The sequence below is a fragment of the Lampris incognitus genome, chromosome 4 (genome assembly GCF_029633865.1).
Source record: "Lampris incognitus isolate fLamInc1 chromosome 4, fLamInc1.hap2, whole genome shotgun sequence".
Taxonomy (NCBI): domain Eukaryota; kingdom Metazoa; phylum Chordata; class Actinopteri; order Lampriformes; family Lampridae; genus Lampris; species Lampris incognitus.
The window spans coordinates 8,902,168-8,925,196 of record NC_079214.1 but is presented as its reverse complement, the minus strand read 5'-3'; positions in this window follow the sequence as shown (position 1 = coordinate 8,925,196).

The following is a 23,029-nucleotide window of genomic DNA, read 5'->3' as shown; positions in this document are numbered from 1 at the left end:
ATGTATTGGAGGAGGCATGTGGTAGTCTGCAGCCCTCCCCGGATCGAGAGAGGGGGTGGAGCAGCGACCGGGACGGCTCAGAAGAGTGGAGTAATTGGCTGGATACGATTGGGGGGGGGAATCCATTCCTTTTCCAAACCATCCATCCATCCATTATCCAAGCTGCTTATCCCAATCAGGGTCGCGGGATGCTGGAGCCTATCCCAGCAGTCAGGGCGGAAGGCGGGGAAACACCGTGGACAGGTCGCCAGGCCATCACAGGGCCAACACATTAACACCTAGAGACAATTAAGAAGTCCAGTTCACCTGACCTACATGTCTTTGGACTGTGGGAGGAAACCTGAGCACCTTTGTATAGGAGCAGTGGGCAGCTGCAGTGCTCGGGGACCGCCTCCAGTTCTTCTTTCCATTGCCTTGCTCAGGGGCACAGACAGCAGTATTAACCCTAACATGCATGTCTTTTCGATGGTGGGAGGAAACCGGAGCACCCGGAGGCAACCCACGCAGACACGGGGAGAACATGCAAACTCCACACAGAAAGGACCCGGGACGACCTGGGGTTCGAAGCCAGGACCTTCTTGCTGTGAGGCAACAGTGCTAACCACTGGGCCACCGTGCCACCGGTGGAACTGTACACCGGTGGTCTGGCTGTAGTCCTGTCCCCTCCCTAGATCTCTGGATCGGTTTTAATGGTTGTAGATAATATAGGTTGTCAAGGTTTTAGGCAACTTCATACCTCTTGGTTAAAACTCGGGACAACCTGAACCTCGCATTTCATTAATATGTTATGGGATATGACAAAATCAAGGCTAAAGAAAACCAGAGGCCTCACGTATCACTCGTTACTATGGGAAAATTTGTTCTTACACACCCCATGGGATTGTTTACCCCCTGAAGTTTGTCTCAGAGACCAGTGTAGAACCTGAGTAACCCCTGAATTCAGACACCGACTAGCCAACACCGACGTCTTTGCAGGGCCTGGGTGGCTGCTCTGTGCAAGAGGTAGACAATAGATGTCAGGAGGAAGGAACTACAAACAACCGTCACGCTTTGCCCTGCCTGTCAGACAAGCTTGAGGGCTAACAAATTCCATGGGTGTGCAAGAACACATTTGCCCATAGTAACGACTGATACAGGAGGCCCCTGGACCCTAGAATTTATAACCTCCTCATTGGTAAGTTTTAAAGTGATGCATGTGGAAGCTGCTGCAGACGTGGGGGGGGGTCCTACTGGTGCTTTTTTATTTATTTAATATATAGTATACTGAGCAAATGTGGAGGACGGCTTGAAACCAGGTTTTGCTAAAATTGTATGCTTAAAAATAAATGTCAGATAATAAGCTCGTAGAGCGGGGGTGGGGGCGGGGGTGGGTGGATCTCTGCGCTCCGTCTGGAGAGAACTGGAGTTGTCACTTTGAATTCAGCCTTGCAACTTTCGGCGGCGGAGCGTCGCTCGGTGTGATCTTTATTTTTAGCTCAGCAGCTCAACGCATACATCAGCACCGTGTACTGCGCAAGCACCGACACCCTCTCCTGCTCCCATTCACAAGAATCTCTTCATTGTGGGCGCGGGGGCGCGCGCTCGCGCCCGCGCGCCTGGGTGGAGGGGGGGGAGGCAGGTCTTAGCTTAAAGTTTATTAACTTTCTCTCAGCCAATCGGCTCCTTCGTGCGTTTTTTCCCGCTGACCAATGGGGCGGGCGGAGAGGCTGGAGGCGGATGTTGCTTAGCAACTGCAGGTAGAATCTCACATCATGTCGGACCCATTGTTTCATCGCGCCTCCCCGACGCCGTTACATGTTGTGGTGTTGTGATTTGTCGGGTTAAAATACCTCCGCGCAAGTGCGTCACCGAGTTGTGAACTCTATTTCTGTGCCGTTTAGCAAAGAGCGCGGCGAGCTGGTTTGCGTCCTCCCCCCCTCCCCCCCCTTTAAGGCAGCCGAAGTTGTGTCGCCTTAACAACAACCTGACACGCACACACACACACACGGGTGGGACACTGTGTTGCTGCTGATTGAGGGGTTAATAAATAACGTCAGCATCGTGCAGAATGAGGACATATATAGAGACACAGAGATATAGATACAGATATAGATACAGATAGGACAGACAAGGTCCAGTCCAATAGAAGGTCTGCCACGTCATTGTGTGTTTGTGTCCCCGTCCCTCCAGCATTTGCGTGTGTGTTTACTGCAACTTCCCAGTTACTTTCCGCGGACAGCGTCGACGTCATCCCCGCCCCTCCCGCGTGCTTCTCGGCGCGCGGGTTCGAGAGCGCTCGAGCCGCGCCTGCTCGGGGGTTCCAGCGAGTTCGAGAGTGGGTTCGCTTTTTGCGGCGGCGGCCCGCCCGGGGGCGAGAGGCAGGCGCAGACCCCCCACGCAGACGGGAGCGTATGTAGCCCCGCCCACCTGGCCGGCTCGCGCGGCGGCGGCGGCGGCGGCGCGTCACAGCGCCTATCCGCTATCTTAAAGGGACATCTCGTTTTAATACAACGCATCCATCCGGGTCCGCTGCCAGCGCCGGCTGTCTGTTTACCGGCAGTGACGTCACCAACTCTTTTCTTTTTTTTTTTGTTGCCTCGTTTTGTTTTTGTTTTTTTCCGCTTGTGTCGGTCTCAAAGTAGCCGATTACAGCGAAGCGGCGGGCAGGAGGCTGCGGGGGGAGCGTGTCACGCTGCTCCGGTACCGGTCCAAGTGTGTGTGTCAGTGACCCGTAATGTCCCCGCTTTAACGCCGCGTTGAGGAGTTTCATCAATAAATTCATGTGTCGACTGATTGATTGTAAGACTGTAACCATGGCGCTCTTAGCTGGGCCCGCGCAAAGTGACACAATGTAGCGGCCCTCTTGGTTCTGGAAGCACCGGGACAAAGGTCTGTATAAGGTCTGCTGTTCTGAGACCTACTTTTGTGTTGTTGTTGTTGTTGTTGTTGTATATGGACCCACCTACGTGTCTGAATAAAGTCAGATGTGAATAAACGCAGGTGTGTTCTGGTGTTTCTGGAGAAGCACCTTTACCTGCTGAACTGTCCATCCTGGTTATGGGACGTCCGGTATTTTGAGTGTGACTGCCAAGGGTCCGGGAATGTGGCAGGCAGGCAGGCAACCTGCTGAAATTAGAAAGAAAAAAAAAGAAAGAGTTTGAAATAATTGAAGATTAAAATATACCAAAACATGGTGACTTAACAGTTTTCGCCGGAGTGCAGCGCTGCGCGTTAATATTTCATGAGAAGGGATAGTTCGACTAACGAAAGCAGAGATGATGCCGTGTTTAGAAGGACGAAAGTGGGCTCCTTGTTAAAACGGATCTGTGACTCCTTTTTAATAGGGTTCGAGTAGTGTGTGTGTGTGTGGGTTGGTGAGAGAGATTACGTGAATTTTACTTTATTGTCCTATCACACTTTACAAAGATAAGTGTGGGGAAGAGAATCATAATCCTCTTGTATGCTTTCACTTTTAATAAAAAGACACGCGGGTGGAGGGGTTGGGGGGGGGGTCCTTGTACTATCCAGGTGTTCCTGTAGCACTCACGACACATTCGACAGTCTATCTTTTATTTCTTATTTTATTTTCTAAGTATGGTTTTGTAAAGCAGGAGCGTGAAGAGTCGCCGTCCTGCGACGTTCGATGCAAATATTTAAATGGGGGGTTTATGGAAATTCCCCTGGGAGGCTCTCGGGATTTGACATGTAAAGCAGGGCTCAGGAGGATGGTTGTTTAGGCCGCCTCCTCTGCGTTCTTAAACATGCAACTCTGGGGAGGCAAACGGCACAGCGCCGCGAGAGGAGTTAGCCTGCTCGTGGAGACGCGCTGCGGTCCAGAAGGCGGGTTCCTGCTCCGCCCGTGTCTGCAGAATAAGGTACACTATGCACGTCAAGAGGCCCGAACCGGCAGCGAGGTGGCTCCGGCTAGAGGCGGGGCTTAACCTGAGCACGCCCGGATTCTTCTCTCTGTGCAGAACAACGTGCTCCAGACTTCTTCTGGAGGCACCTTTCCCCCAACGTTTAGGGTTCGAGGCCTCTTTACCCTCCTTTATAACCTGCTGCTGTTTGTATCTTCTGACAATTAAAAGCTCCCCAAATCATCAAGGTCCTCAAGCCAGCCCGGTTAGGAAATAAACAACTTGATGCTCTACGACACAGCAAGAAGGTCCCGGGTTCGAGCCCCGGGGTAGTCCAACCTTGGGGGTCGCCCCGGGTCGTCCTCTGTGTGGAGTTTGCATGTTCTCCCCGTGTCTGCGTGGGTTTCCTCCCACAGGCCAAACACATGCAGGTCAGGGGAGTCGGCCGTACTAAATTGTCCCTAGGTGTGTGTGTGTGTGGGTGGGGGTGTGGGGCTGTGTGATAGACTGGAGGACTGTCCAGGGTGTCTCCCCGCCTGCCGTCCAACCGTCCAATGACTGCTGGGATAGGCTCCAGCATCACTGCGATGCCGAGAGCAGGATAGGCGGTTCAGATAATGGATGGGTGGATGGATGGATGGATGGGTGGATGGATGGGTGGGTGGATGGAGGGTGGGTGGGTGGGTGGATGCTCTACAACTTTTGACCTTTTTTTTGTCTTTTGCCACAATGCAAAACTGAAGCTCTTCATTTCTGTCATGTAAGTGATGTCATGCCAGTGCCACGTCAGGAATCAGGAGCACTTTATGTGTCATTTCATGTACTTCCGTACATGAAATGACACAAAATATCGTTTCCCCAGCCCACAGCAGTGCAACACAAAGACAAAAACACACATCCAAAAACCACAAGAACTTCAGGAACACACATACTAACACATGTAGCCAAGCTAACACATGTATCCAAACTAACACATGTATCCAAACTAACACATATATCCAAACTAACACATATATCCAAACTAACACATGTATCCAAACTAACACATATATCCAAACTAACACATATATCCAAACTAACACATATATCCAAACTAACACAAGTATCCAAACTAACACATATATCCAAACTAACACATATATCCAAACTAACACATGTATCCAAACTAACACATATATCCAAACTAACACATATATCCAAACTAACACATATATCCAAACTAACACATATATCCAAACTAACACATATATCCAAACTAACACATATATCCAAACTAACACATATATCCAAACTAACACAAGTATCCAAACTAACACAAGTATCCAAACTAACACAAGTATCCAAACTAACACATGTATCCAAACTAACACAAGTATCCAAACTAACACATATATCCAAACTAACACATATATCCAAACTAACACAAGTATCCAAACTAACACATATATCCAAACTAACACATATATCCAAACTAACACATGTATCCAAACTAACACATATGTCCAAACTAACACATATATCCAAACTAACACATGTATCCAAACTAACACATGTATCCAAACTAACACATGTATCCAAACTAACACATATATCCAAACTAACACATATATCCAAACTAACACATGTATCCAAACTAACACATATATCCAAACTAACACATGTATCCAAACTAACACATATATCCAAACTAACACATGTATCCAAACTAACACATATATCCAAACTAACACATGTATCCAAACTAACACATGTATCCAAACTAACACATGTATCCAAACTAACACATATATCCAAACTAACACATGTATCCAAACTAACACATGTATCCAAACTAACACATATGTCCAAACTAACACATATATCCAAACTAACACATATATCCAAACTAACACATGTATCCAAACTAACACATGTATCCAAACTAACACATGTATCCAAACTAACACATATGTCCAAACTAACACATATATCCAAACTAACACATATATCCAAACTAACACATATATCCAAACTAACACATATATCCAAACTAACACATGTATCCAAACTAACACATGTATCCAAACTAACACATATATCCAAACTAACACATATATCCAAACTAACACATGTATCCAAACTAACACATGTATCCAAACTAACACATGTATCCAAACTAACACATGTATCCAAACTAACACATATGTCCAAACTAACACATATATCCAAACTAACACATATATCCAAACTAACACATATATCCAAACTAACACATGTATCCAAACTAACACATATATCCAAACTAACACATATATCCAAACTAACACATATATCCAAACTAACACATATATCCAAACTAACACAAGTATCCAAACTAACACATATATCCTAACTAACACAGATATCCTAACTAACACATATATCCAAACTAACACATGTATCCAAACTAACACAAGTATCCAAACTAACACAAGTATCCAAACTAACACATATATCCAAACTAACACAAGTATCCAAACTAACACATGTATCCAAACTAACACATATATCCAAACTAACACATATATCCAAACTAACACATTAGCCAAACTAACACATGTATCCAAACTAACACATATATCTAAACTAACACATGTATCCAAACTAACACATATATCTAAACTAACACATATATCCAAACTAACACATGTATCCAAACTAACACATTAGCCAAACTAACACATGTATCCAAACTAACACATATAGCTAAACTAACACATATATCTAAACTAACACATGTATCCAAACTAACACATATATCTAAACTAACACATATATCCAAACTAACACATGTATCCAAACTAACACATATATCTAAACTAACACATATATCCAAACTAACACATAGATCCAAACTAACACATATATCCAAACTAACACATGTATCCAAACTAACACATGTATCCAAACTAACACATGTATCCAAACTAACACATATAGCTAAACTAACACATATATCTAAACTAACACATGTATCCAAACTAACACATATATCCAAACTAACACATATATCCAAACTAACACAGATATCCAAACTAACACATATATCCAAACTAACACATATATCCAAACTAACACATGTATCCAAACTAACACATGTATCCAAACTAACACATGTATCCAAACTAACACATGTATCCAAACTAACACATATATCCAAACTAACACATGTATCCAAACTAACACATGTATCCAAACTAACACATGTATCCAAACTAACACATGTATCCAAACTAACACATATATCCAAACTAACACATATATCCAAACTAACACATATATCCAAACTAACACATATATCCAAACTAACACATATATCCAAACTAACACATGTATCCAAACTAACACATAGATCCAAACTAACACATATATCCAAACTAACACATGTATCCAAACTAACACATATATCCAAACTAACACATGTATCCAAACTAACACATATATCCAAACTAACACAGATATCCTAACTAACACATATATCCAAACTAACACATGTATCCAAACTAACACAAGTATCCAAACTAACACAAGTATCCAAACTAACACATATATCCAAACTAACACAAGTATCCAAACTAACACATGTATCCAAACTAACACATTAGCCAAACTAACACATATATCCAAACTAACACATATATCCAAACTAACACATTAGCCAAACTAACACATGTATCCAAACTAACACATATATCTAAACTAACACATGTATCCAAACTAACACATATATCTAAACTAACACATATATCCAAACTAACACATGTATCCAAACTAACACATTAGCCAAACTAACACATGTATCCAAACTAACACATATAGCTAAACTAACACATATATCTAAACTAACACATGTATCCAAACTAACACATATATCTAAACTAACACATATATCCAAACTAACACATGTATCCAAACTAACACATATATCTAAACTAACACATATATCCAAACTAACACATGTATCCAAACTAACACATGTATCCAAACTAACACATGTATCCAAACTAACACATATATCCAAACTAACACATGTATCCAAACTAACACATGTATCCAAACTAACACATGTATCCAAACTAACACATATAGCTAAACTAACACATATATCTAAACTAACACATGTATCCAAACTAACACATATATCCAAACTAACACATATATCCAAACTAACACATGTATCCAAACTAACACATATATCCTAACTAACACATGTATCCAAACTAACACATGTATCCAAACTAACACATATATCCAAACTAACACATGTATCCAAACTAACACATGTATCCAAACTAACACATGTATCCAAACTAACACATGTATCCAAACTAACACATATATCCAAACTAACACATATATCCAAACTAACACATATATCCAAACTAACACATATATCCAAACTAACACATATACCCAAACTAACACATATATCCAAACTAACACATATACCCAAACTAACACATGTATCCAAACTAACACATATATCCAAACTAACACATATACCCAAACTAACACATATATCCAAACTAACACATATACCCAAACTAACACATATATCCAAACTAACACATATATCCAAACTAACACATATATCCAAACTAACACATATATCCAAACTAACACATATACCCAAACTAACACATATATCCAAACTAACACAGATATCCAAACTAACACAGATATCCAAACTAACACATATATCCAAACTAACACATGTATCCAAACTAACACATGTATCCAAACTAACACATATATCCAAACTAACACATGTATCCAAACTAACACATATATCCAAACTAACACATGTATCCAAACTAACACATGTATCCAAACTAACACATGTATCCAAACTAACACATGTATCCAAACTAACACATGTATCCAAACTAACACATGTATCCAAACTAACACATTAGCCAAACTAACACATTAGCCAAACTAACACATGTATCCAAACTAACACATATATCCAAACTAACACATGTATCCAAACTAACACATATGTCCAAACTAACACATATATCCAAACTAACACATGTATCCAAACTAACACATATGTCCAAACTAACACATGTATCCAAACTAACACATGTATCCAAACTAACACATGTATCCAAACTAACACATATATCCAAACTAACACATATATCCAAACTAACACATATATCCAAACTAACACATATATCCAAACTAACACATGTATCCAAACTAACACATATGTCCAAACTAACACATATATCCAAACTAACACATGTATCCAAACTAACACATATATCCAAACTAACACATATATCCAAACTAACACATATATCCAAACTAACACATGTATCCAAACTAACACATATATCCAAACTAACACATATATCCAAACTAACACATATATCCAAACTAACACATATATCCAAACTAACACATATATCCAAACTAACACATGTATCCAAACTAACACATATATCCAAACTAACACATATATCCAAACTAACACATATATCCAAACTAACACATATATCCAAACTAACACATATATCCAAACTAACACATGTGTCCAAACTAACACATATGTCCAAACTAACACATATATCCAAACTAACACATATATCCAAACTAACACATATATCCAAACTAACACATATATCCAAACTAACACATATATCCAAACTAACACATATATCCAAACTAACACATGTATCCAAACTAACACAAGTATCCAAACTAACACATGTATCCAAACTAACACAAGTATCCAAACTAACACATATATCCAAACTAACACATATATCCAAACTAACACAAGTATCCAAACTAACACATATATCCAAACTAACACATATATCCAAACTAACACATGTATCCAAACTAACACATATGTCCAAACTAACACATATATCCAAACTAACACATGTATCCAAACTAACACATATATCCAAACTAACACATGTATCCAAACTAACACATATATCCAAACTAACACATGTATCCAAACTAACACATGTATCCAAACTAACACATGTATCCAAACTAACACATATATCCAAACTAACACATGTATCCAAACTAACACATGTATCCAAACTAACACATATGTCCAAACTAACACATATATCCAAACTAACACATATATCCAAACTAACACATGTATCCAAACTAACACATGTATCCAAACTAACACATGTATCCAAACTAACACATATGTCCAAACTAACACATATATCCAAACTAACACATATATCCAAACTAACACATATATCCAAACTAACACATATATCCAAACTAACACATGTATCCAAACTAACACATGTATCCAAACTAACACATATATCCAAACTAACACATATATCCAAACTAACACATGTATCCAAACTAACACATGTATCCAAACTAACACATGTATCCAAACTAACACATGTATCCAAACTAACACATATGTCCAAACTAACACATATATCCAAACTAACACATATATCCAAACTAACACATATATCCAAACTAACACATGTATCCAAACTAACACATATATCCAAACTAACACATATATCCAAACTAACACATATATCCAAACTAACACATATATCCAAGCTAACACAAGTATCCAAACTAACACATATATCCTAACTAACACAGATATCCAAACTAACACATGTATCCAAACTAACACAAGTATCCAAACTAACACAAGTATCCAAACTAACACATATATCCAAACTAACACAAGTATCCAAACTAACACATGTATCCAAACTAACACATATATCCAAACTAACACATATATCCAAACTAACACATTAGCCAAACTAACACATGTATCCAAACTAACACATATATCTAAACTAACACATGTATCCAAACTAACACATATATCTAAACTAACACATATATCCAAACTAACACATGTATCCAAACTAACACATTAGCCAAACTAACACATGTATCCAAACTAACACATATAGCTAAACTAACACATATATCTAAACTAACACATGTATCCAAACTAACACATATATCTAAACTAACACATATATCCAAACTAACACATGTATCCAAACTAACACATATATCTAAACTAACACATATATCCAAACTAACACATAGATCCAAACTAACACATATATCCAAACTAACACATGTATCCAAACTAACACATGTATCCAAACTAACACATGTATCCAAACTAACACATATAGCTAAACTAACACATATATCTAAACTAACACATGTATCCAAACTAACACATATATCCAAACTAACACATATATCCAAACTAACACATGTATCCAAACTAACACATATATCCTAACTAACACATGTATCCAAACTAACACATGTATCCAAACTAACACATGTATCCAAACTAACACATATATCCAAACTAACACATGTATCCAAACTAACACATGTATCCAAACTAACACATGTATCCAAACTAACACATATATCCAAACTAACACATATATCCAAACTAACACATATATCCAAACTAACACATATACCCAAACTAACACATATATCCAAACTAACACATATATCCAAACTAACACATATACCCAAACTAACACATGTATCCAAACTAACACATATATCCAAACTAACACATATACCCAAACTAACACATATATCCAAACTAACACATATACCCAAACTAACACATATATCCAAACTAACACATATATCCAAACTAACACATATATCCAAACTAACACATATACCCAAACTAACACATATATCCAAACTAACACATATATCCAAACTAACACAGATATCCAAACTAACACATATATCCAAACTAACACATATATCCAAACTAACACATGTATCCAAACTAACACATGTATCCAAACTAACACATGTATCCAAACTAACACATGTATCCAAACTAACACATATATCCAAACTAACACATGTATCCAAACTAACACATGTATCCAAACTAACACATGTATCCAAACTAACACATGTATCCAAACTAACACATGTATCCAAACTAACACATATATCCAAACTAACACATATATCCAAACTAACACATATATCCAAACTAACACATATATCCAAACTAACACATATATCCAAACTAACACATGTATCCAAACTAACACATAGATCCAAACTAACACATATATCCAAACTAACACATATATCCAAACTAACACATGTATCCAAACTAACACATATATCCAAACTAACACATGTATCCAAACTAACACATATATCCAAACTAACACAGATATCCTAACTAACACATATATCCAAACTAACACATGTATCCAAACTAACACAAGTATCCAAACTAACACAAGTATCCAAACTAACACATATATCCAAACTAACACAAGTATCCAAACTAACACATGTATCCAAACTAACACATTAGCCAAACTAACACATATATCCAAACTAACACATATATCCAAACTAACACATTAGCCAAACTAACACATGTATCCAAACTAACACATATATCTAAACTAACACATGTATCCAAACTAACACATATATCTAAACTAACACATATATCCAAACTAACACATGTATCCAAACTAACACATTAGCCAAACTAACACATGTATCCAAACTAACACATATAGCTAAACTAACACATATATCTAAACTAACACATGTATCCAAACTAACACATATATCTAAACTAACACATATATCCAAACTAACACATGTATCCAAACTAACACATATATCTAAACTAACACATATATCCAAACTAACACATAGATCCAAACTAACACATATATCCACACTAACACATGTATCCAAACTAACACATGTATCCAAACTAACACATGTATCCAAACTAACACATATAGCTAAACTAACACATATATCTAAACTAACACATGTATCCAAACTAACACATATATCCAAACTAACACATATATCCAAACTAACACATGTATCCAAACTAACACATATATCCTAACTAACACATGTATCCAAACTAACACATGTATCCAAACTAACACATGTATCCAAACTAACACATATATCCAAACTAACACATGTATCCAAACTAACACATGTATCCAAACTAACACATGTATCCAAACTAACACATATATCCAAACTAACACATATATCCAAACTAACACATATATCCAAACTAACACATATATCCAAACTAACACATATACCCAAACTAACACATATATCCAAACTAACACATATACCCAAACTAACACATGTATCCAAACTAACACATATATCCAAACTAACACATATACCCAAACTAACACATATATCCAAACTAACACATATACCCAAACTAACACATATATCCAAACTAACACATATATCCAAACTAACACATATATCCAAACTAACACATATATCCAAACTAACACATATACCCAAACTAACACATATATCCAAACTAACACAGATATCCAAACTAACACATATATCCAAACTAACACATATATCCAAACTAACACATGTATCCAAACTAACACATGTATCCAAACTAACACATATATCCAAACTAACACATGTATCCAAACTAACACATATATCCAAACTAACACATGTATCCAAACTAACACATATATCCAAACTAACACATGTATCCAAACTAACACATATATCCAAACTAACACATATATCCAAACTAACACATGTATCCAAACTAACACATGTATCCAAACTAACACATGTATCCAAACTAACACATATATCCAAACTAACACATATATCCAAACTAACACATTAGCCAAACTAACACATGTATCCAAACTAACACATGTATCCAAACTAACACATATATCCAAACTAACACATGTATCCAAACTAACACATATATCCAAACTAACACATGTATCCAAACTAACACATATATCCAAGCTAACACATATATCCAAACTAACACATGTATCCAAACTAACACATATATCCAAACTAACACATATATCCAAACTAACACATTAGCCAAACTAACACATATATCCAAACTAACACATTAGCCAAACTAACACATATATCCAAACTAACACATTAGCCAAACTAACACATATATCCAAACTAACACATGTTTCCAAACTAACACATATATCCAAGCTAACACATATATCCAAACTAACACATGTATCCAAACTAACACATATATCCAAACTAACACATATATCCAAACTAACACATTAGCCAAACTAACACATATATCCAAACTAACACATGTATCCAAACTAACACATATATCCAAACTAACACATATATCCAAACTAACACATATATCCAAACTAACACAAGTATCCAAACTAACACATATATCCAAACTAACACATATATCCAAACTAACACATATATCCAAACTAACACATGTATCCAAACTAACACATATATCCAAACTAACACATATATCCAAACTAACACATGTATCCAAACTAACACGTGTATCCAAACTAACACATATATCCAAACTAACACATATATCCAAACTAACACATATATCCAAACTAACACATGTATCCAAACTAACACATATATCCAAACTAACACATGTATCCAAACTAACACATATATCCAAACTAACACATGTATCCAAACTAACACATATATCCAAACTAACACATGTATCCAAACTAACACACATATCCAAACTAACACATATATCCAAACTAACACAGATATCCAAACTAACACATGTAGCCAAACTAACACATATATCCAAACTAACACATGTATCCAAACTAACACATATATCCAAACTAACACAGATATCCAAACTAACACATGTAGCCAAACTAACACATATATCCAAACTAACACATGTATCCAAACTAACACAGATATCCAAACTAACACATGTATCCAAACTAAACAAAAATAAATAAATCACTGTCCAGGAGAACCAGCGCCAGCCAGGATGACTGTCAGAACCGCCGGTCTGCGTGGGCTAGCAGTTAGCTTAGCCTGCCCCGCTTCCGCATCCTGTCAGACCGCCCCCCCTGGTGCTTCCTCCTCGGGCGCGGCTCCAGGCAGGGGCCGTGGTCCCTGGGCCCGCCCGCCGGGCGCAGCAGGCCGGGCTCCCTCGGCCGATCCAACGCCAGCTCTCCCGGCCAGACACCCTGATGTGATGGCTTACGTGGCAGTTGCACAGCTCGGTGGATGACACGGAGAAGACGCCCCCTCCAGGGCCTGAGAGGTGTGTGAGGCAGACGTAAAAAGAATGAGAAAGCAGAAAATGCCGAACCAATTTTAAGCCGCTCCCGTTTGTGTCCGCACACAAGAAAGTGGCGAGGGCGACACCCTGAAGCGCTGGCTGCTGTGACTTGGTTTTGGGAACGCAGATTCTGACTGACGATCAGCTGTGGGGGGGGGGGGGGGGGGGAGGAAACTCTAGAGGAGACGACAACCACACCTTACCTCCCTTATTGCTCATCCCACAATATAATACATCCGCGTGTTTAGATGGTGTCGCCGTCAATCTAATACATGCTCACATACCTAAATCTATCCAGACAAACAGACAATTAGATAGCTACACACACACACACACACACACACACACACACACACACACACAGATATACATATAGAAAAATTTATGTAAGGTCACGTGTTGGATTACCCCCCACCCCATCCTACACATCCACACAGATGCTTTTTGCATATTGTCCAAGATACAGTTCGTATAGCCTACGTATATCTCGTTTATGTCTACGGAGACAGACGGACCGATAAACAGAGAGTTTTGTGGTTGCAGAAACCGCATCACGGAAACCGGCAGAACGGGTTCTCCGGTGCGCTGTGCGAGCGGCCGGGCCGTGTGCAGCGGCCACGGCGGGAGGACAGGTCAGATTTACAAACGGTCAGCTTTGCCGGCTAACGTGTGAAATAATGTGACAGAAGATCGGTACGGCCGTGATGGCTCAGCACTGTTCCCTGCCCCTCTCCTCTGCACCGCCGCGCGGCCCAGGAACCTCGCCAGAGCGCCGCTCCGACGTACGGAGCCGGTGGATGACTCATCCAGCGGGGGCGAGCCGCACCGAGCAGGTCGCCCTGCAAACACACACACACACTTCACGCCCAGCGAGGCCTCAACTCGACTCCCCTCCTGGCTCAGATGATACGGTGCTTTCTGCCACATCTGGGCCAGCCGGTACACTATTGTATACCAAAATGTCTGTGTGTTCATAATAATTATGAGCATTATTGTTGATATAATAACAATGATAATACACGTTATATGGCGGTTTCTTCGATAGCGTGCACAAAGTGCCTCGCAGAGTGAAAGAAGACCAGGTAGACGGAAGAACAATGGCCTCATTACAACAGGCTGTTTATGCACAGAACAGGTGTGTTAATCAGGTCATTCTACAGTTTGGATCGTTGCCCATTTTGTTACACGGAACATGGCAACAGTCACAACTGTGGCTATTTCGAAGCCTCGCGAACGGGCTCTCGGATGTATTTGTCAGTTCCGACGCTGAAACGAAGCGAACCGTACCGCGTCGGGCCTTTCACGTCCGCATGGCCGTTGCCTCGTTTTGGACCCACTTTGGACCCGAGTCACCTTTTCAAGTGTATAATCCACATTGTGTCTTTAAGCATGCTCAATCATCCGGCTAAGAAAATCCCAGAGAGTTGAGTCAGTTCATCCGGACGTACTAAGTGGCCTCTTCGGTCTCAACCGACTGCAGGTGTCCCCACCCTTATAAACAACACAGTGGCACCAGAGCCCTAGGGAAGAGAGAGTTGCCTCAATGAGGGGGGGCAGAACGCGAGAGGGTCACGTGGTTCACGTAGCCGCCGAATAGTTCCAAACCAAGCTTGGCGGGTCATTTAAATGAACCGCTTAGCCGCGACTTCTGGTAACCACTAACCCATATTTTCAGATTGTTACATTTATATATAGATATAGATACATTCCAACGTGACACATGTAACCGGTTATTTTCTTGCCCTGTGCGGGATTCGATCCGGGTGTACTGCACCACAAGGCGACGTCACTAACCGCTCGGCTAAAGGGTCAGACCCGTTAGCTAGGGGCTAACGTGTCTTATTAGTAGTTTACAGTCGTCACCCTCCCCGGAAGCGCGCCTTCGCGCTTGTTCTTCCCGCGCTCCGAAGAGACTTCTGAGGATCTGCACACTTCCGGATCTCACCGCTGCAACCGGTTATTTTCTTGCCCGGTGCGGGATTCGATACGCGGTGTACTGCACCACAAGGCGACGCCGCTAACCGCTCGGCTAAAGGGTCAGACCCGTTAGCTAGGGGCTAACGTGTCTTATTAGTAGTTTACACACATACTCTATGCGCACTGTTCGGAACTATCCGGGGCTCCCCATGATCCGCCATTGCTGTTAAATAATTGGCCCATTGACGTCTACGGAGCTGACGTAACTCCCTTTCTAGGGCTCTGGGTGGCATAATGACTGAAACCAACGATCGGTTTCTTATGCAAATTACCGCGACCATTAACTAGAGTACTAACGGCCATGCGCACTACTCACAGAGGGATTTGGGAACGGCTGCACTGCAAAATGGCGAGAGACGCCCTCTTAAGGCCGAGACAGGTCCGGCGTTGGCGCTGGTAGGACGCCTGTCGGCGGGGCTCGTCGGCCACAGCGATCGCTCCGATTGGCTGCTCAGCTTAGCGAATCGGTGCACGAGAAGAGAAACGGAAGTTGCGAAAGCGAGCGAACGACGAAGTCAAGAGGCCGCGCGCAGATCTCGGCTCTTCTCTTTTTTTTCGACTTCGCGTCGCACCTGAACATTTCAAGAAGCTAATGGTCTTCGCAGCGACATGGCAGTCTGGCAGTCTGGCAGGAAGAAACACCGTGTGTGCTGAGCGACAGCTGAGTGGAAACGGTAAGCAAACGCTGCTTTGTTTTACGGTTCGTATAGCCGCGGTCCTGGGTCTTCCGGTTTCAAATTTCGAATGACGAACACAGACTACCGCCACCTGCTGGTCTGGAGAGGTATTTCCTCTCACGCAGGCGCAGAACGTATAGGCTAGTTGGCCGCCGCTAGTTCTCTGGTGTCGGGTTGGTGTGTCTGGGGACTTAGGCCCCGCCCCCCTCGCTTCAGGGAGGGGAAGGCCAACAGCTGCCAGAGCGTAAACCAGCGGCGGTTCCGTATGTGGCGGGAGCGTCAGAAGAGCGGAGACGCGTATCTTCCAAACACCGCGTCCCGGTTGCTGGAAACTGGTCCAACCCGAGGATCGGGTTCCCGGCACAAGCAGAGCCAAATACCCCACTCTTCCAGCCGTCCCAGTCGCTGCTCCACCCCCCTCTGCCGAGCCGGGGAGGGCTGCAGACTACCACATGCCCTCCTCCCAAACACGTGGAGTCGCCAGCCGCTTCTTTTCACCTGACAGTGAGGAGTTTCACCAGGGGGGCGTAGCGCGTGGGAGGATCACGCTATTCTCCCCTCAGTTCCCCCTCCCCCCCTGAACAGGCGCCCCGACCGACCAGAGGAGGCGCTGGTGCAGCGACCAAGAGACATACGCACATCCGGCTTCCCACCCGCAGACACGGCCAACTGTGTCTGCAGGGATGCCCGACCAAGCCGGAGGTAACACGGGGATTCGAACTGGCGATCCCTGTGTTGGTAGGCAACGGAATAGACCGCTACGCCACCCAGACGCCCCTTCGAGCAATATTATGCTGTTAAGTGCCAGGAGGATTGCCCTGACTTGTACATTGGCGCTGGCCAAGAGGAAGGGCGAACACGTCGGGCCAGGACTCCACAGTCTCCACCATCTACAGGCCAGTGGCCACTCTTTCAAGGATGAGGATGTGCTCCTCCTTGATAGGGAGGAACGCTGGTTTGAATGGGGAGTCAAAGAGGCCATCTGTGTGAAGAGGGAACGACCCTCTCTGAACTGAGTCGGGGGGGGGGCTAAGAGTACATCTGTCGCCATCTTACAATGCTGGGATTGCAAACATTCCCCAATCCTCTGTGACTAGTGCACATGGCCACTGAAACTCTAGTTAATGGTCATGGCAATTTGCCTATGAAACCAGTCGTTGTTTTCGGTTGTTGTGCCACTGTATTGTTTATAAGGGTGGGGACACCTGCAGTCAGTTGAGACTGAAGAGGTCACTCAGATGACGATGAAACGTTTCTGTCAATAAACGTTGTGCCCCGATGAACTGATTCAACTTTCTGTGATATATAATCAATATGTTTGTGGCACCAGTCTTTCATTGAGGGCCTTGCAACTGCCCAAGCCGTACTACTGGAAAACTGATTTGTTCTATGCATGTGCCATTGTTTCACTACACATGTGCCATGTTGTTCTACGGATGTGCCATGTTGTTCTACGGATGTGCCATGTTGTTCTACGGATGTGCCATGTTGTTCTACGGATGTGCCATGTCTCGCTACACATGTGCCATGTTTCGCTACACATGTGCCATGTTTCTCTACACATGGGCCATTTTTGTTATTGTAGGCTCGCACAGGCATAAGGTAAGCGTGGTTGAGGTTAGGGTTAGGTTGAGGTTGATGTTAGAACAAATCGGGTTTCTGGTACGGATCGGACAGCGACAGGCCTTTCTGCCAAACGTGCTGGGTCCTTCAGGCACATCATGGACATCAATATTGCTCGACTGAGCATCTTTTCACACATTAATTGAAAAATCACTTTGCTTTTGAAATATCAAATTATCCATCCATTATCCCAACCACTTGTCCCGCTCTCAGAATCGTATTTGAATATCCACCAAAATGTTGAAATTCAAATGTAGAAGGGGCAAAAGACACTGGGGGGGGCAGGGACGGGCCATCGATGGACATTTGGGAGGATTTTGCTCGCCGGTCTGTCACATCTAATTTTACACAGCGAGCCTCTTCAAGCCTCAATAGTGTCTTCATCTTTTGTCTTTCTTTTGGCACATGCCCCCCCCCCACCCCATGTAGAGTGGAAATGTTCCTCTAATACTAAATTTTTTAATCTCTGGGCGTAGCTGCACTAGCTCCTGATTCCTGAGCACTTCTTCTCTCCTTTCTCACCGGTAGCATGTTGTGCAGTTCGTTTGCATCGAGGTCTTGCTCAACTCCTCCACACCCCAGCTAAAAGACCTGGTGACATGGCACCAAAGAAAGGAACAGAGCTTTGTGGTGGAGTCGGGGGGAGGATCCAATCATTTCGATGCAAGTTGCGAGGCTTTTTGTCAGATATTATATTTTTGAACAAAAAACCAAAAACATTTATTTCTAGAAACTTCCCTCAGCGAAACATCTACGGGTGAACTCAAACCGAGGCCTTGCTGCTCACAGTCACGTCTTCATGTTGGCCACGCGTGGCTGGCCTCGGTCACACGGTGCTTTTTTGGCTAGCGCATGTTGGAAGTTTTTGTCTTGGTTAATATAGTCACCCTTCTCGTTTCAAGATTCGGCTAAACTGGAACTATTTTTAACTCCACACGTCATGCCGTGACTGGACATAGTTCGGCTTCATGTCCCGGATGCTGCTGCTTCCGGAGTGTTCCTCGGTAGATCGTTCGATAGATCTATCTAGGGCAGCCGACGTAGCCTTTACCTACACTGATGCGGTCGTTTGAACAATACGGTCAGTTATCGGGATACAAGATCAGCGTCGATAAAACCCAGTCACCTCCGCATAACTATAGCCCACCAGGAGGCAAAGTAGATACCCTTTGACATGGCAGACACGGTCTTTCATATATTTGGGCATCAACATGCCAGAAGATCTGGCAAAACTATCAGAATACAATTACTTGCCTATAATTAAAAAAATTTAAGGAAGACATAACAAGATGGAGCCTACTTCCTTTCCTTAGTCTCAGCTCAAGGACCAACTCCATTAAAATGAAGATATAGCCCAGACTATTATATCTCTTTCAGACCCTACAATAGAGATGAACCAAAACCAACTCAACGACTGGGACACAATGTTGTCAAGGTACGTATGGCAAGGTAGAAGACCTAGGGTTGGTCTCAAAACCTTGCAGTTGGCCAAAGAAAAGGGGGCATGAGGCCTACCTTCTGTTAGAGATTATTGTTTTGCGGCACAGATGAGGACTATGATATGCTGGTGCAACCCATCGTGTGATGTTCAATGGACAAACACCGAAGAGGGGGGGATGCCTTCCATCCCCGTACAGGCAGTCTTAGCTGATAACAACCTACAACGTTACATCAATACTGTGATAACTCCTGGCTGAAATGCACTCCCAAAACATGGAAAACTATGATAAAAGAATGGCCTGGCGGCCTGTCCAGGGTGTCTCCCCGCCTGCCGCCCGGTGACTGCTGGGATGGGCTCCAGCATCCCCGCGACCCTGAGAGCAGGATAAGCAGTTCGGATAATGGATGGATGGATGGATGGATGGATGGGAGATGTAATTCTTCAATTGTGTGCATGTGACTCAGATTTTACACCAAATAAGCTAGATACTAAGTTTAAGGACTGGACAGCTAAAGGAACAACAGCTCTATGCAATATAATGAAAGGAACACTGCTCAGTTTTGAAATGCTTAAAAAGAAACACTTATTAGAAAAACAGGACTTTCATCGGTATCTGCAGATGCGACGTTATGTTACTAGGAAGATGAAAAATGTAACCGAGGCAAGCGCTCGCTCGTCTGATTCAACCGTTTAGAAAAGCATATAATTCAGATACTGACAGTAGGATCATTTCATGCATATATATATATATATATATATATATATATATATATATATATATATATATATATATATATATATATATATATATATAAGGGTGTGTTAAATCTTAAAACACATTCGACCTTATACATAAAATCAACATGGGAGAAGGAAGGAGGGACAGTTGTATCTGAGGGGGAATGGACGACAATATGGCGGTACCTGTGGAAGTGTACTGATTCGCAGAAATGGAGGGAGTGTGGCTGGAAAAACCAGATACACCAACCTGTTTCTCAGAGAAAAGACCTTATAGACGAATTCCTTGTCGACCACTGAGGGTGCGCTGTACACCGGGTTGATTTGAGCAGTATCACATATTATACTTGAATTACTGAGAAGTAAGAACTTGATATTGCTTTTCATTTGACATTAGTGTTTTTCCGGCCGCATAACAAACTTTCTCTTCGCTAGTTTTAGCTACATTATGTGGAGGTCAGGCTGGCGCATATATATATATATGTATGTATGATCTCACTAAAAAGATCATGAAAACCTTCTTGTACATTGCAGCATTTTATTTTTATTTTCTATTATTTTTTCACTTAGACAGATGTAGTTCCCCAATGATAAAAGACAATGTCCAGCTTATATCTGCAAGTTAGTGAGACGTTTGCGGTGAAAGGCAAGTGACCCTGGCGATGGGTCACTGCATTCACTTTGGAATCTCTGAAGGTAACATGGAAGAAGATTGGATGTGCCTTAACATTTTTGGTCAAATGAAAAAAAAAATTTCAATTTAATGTCCAGGCAAAAAAAACCAAACCAATTCTTTTCCACACACATTATAAGACATTAGGAATTAGGACCACTGTTAAAACTATCGTTTCCCACAGCCCACAGCAGTGCAACACAACACAAAAACACACATCCAAAAACTACAAGAACTCATATATCTAAACTAAAAAATTTGTAGATGAATAAATACAATCACTGTCAAAGGGAGCGAACGCCAGCCAGGATGACTGCCGGCACTGCCGGACTGCATGGGCTAGCAGTTAGCTTAGCCTGGCCTGCTTCCATATCCTGTTAGACCGCCCCCGGTGTTTTCTTCTCGGGCACAGATCCAGGCAGGGGCCGTGGCCCTTGGGCCCACCGGATGCAGCAGCCCAGGCTCTCCCAGCCAGACACCCTCGACACACCTCCCCGCGCTCCACACGACGACGCAAAAAACACCACAGTCAACGCCAGGTGAGGCCGCCGCCAGACCGCCCTCACTGTTATCGGAACTGCCGATCTGCGAGCAGTTAGCTTAGCCTGCCCCGCTTCCCCGTCCCGTCAGACCGCCCTCGGTGTTACCTCCTCGGTCGCAGCTCCAGGCAGGGCCGTGGTCCCCGGGCCCACAGGACGCGGCAGGCCAAGCTCTCCCAGCCGATCCAGCACCAGCCCCCCCAGCCATCAAACGATGACAAAACTTAAACGCAGACGTGAACAAAGACACTGCGTGGACGGTACTGGGTGAGACCGCCGCAAATGTGACTTTGTGCCGCCATCTTCCCACACCGGAAGCGGAAGTATATATAAGACATGTCCAAGG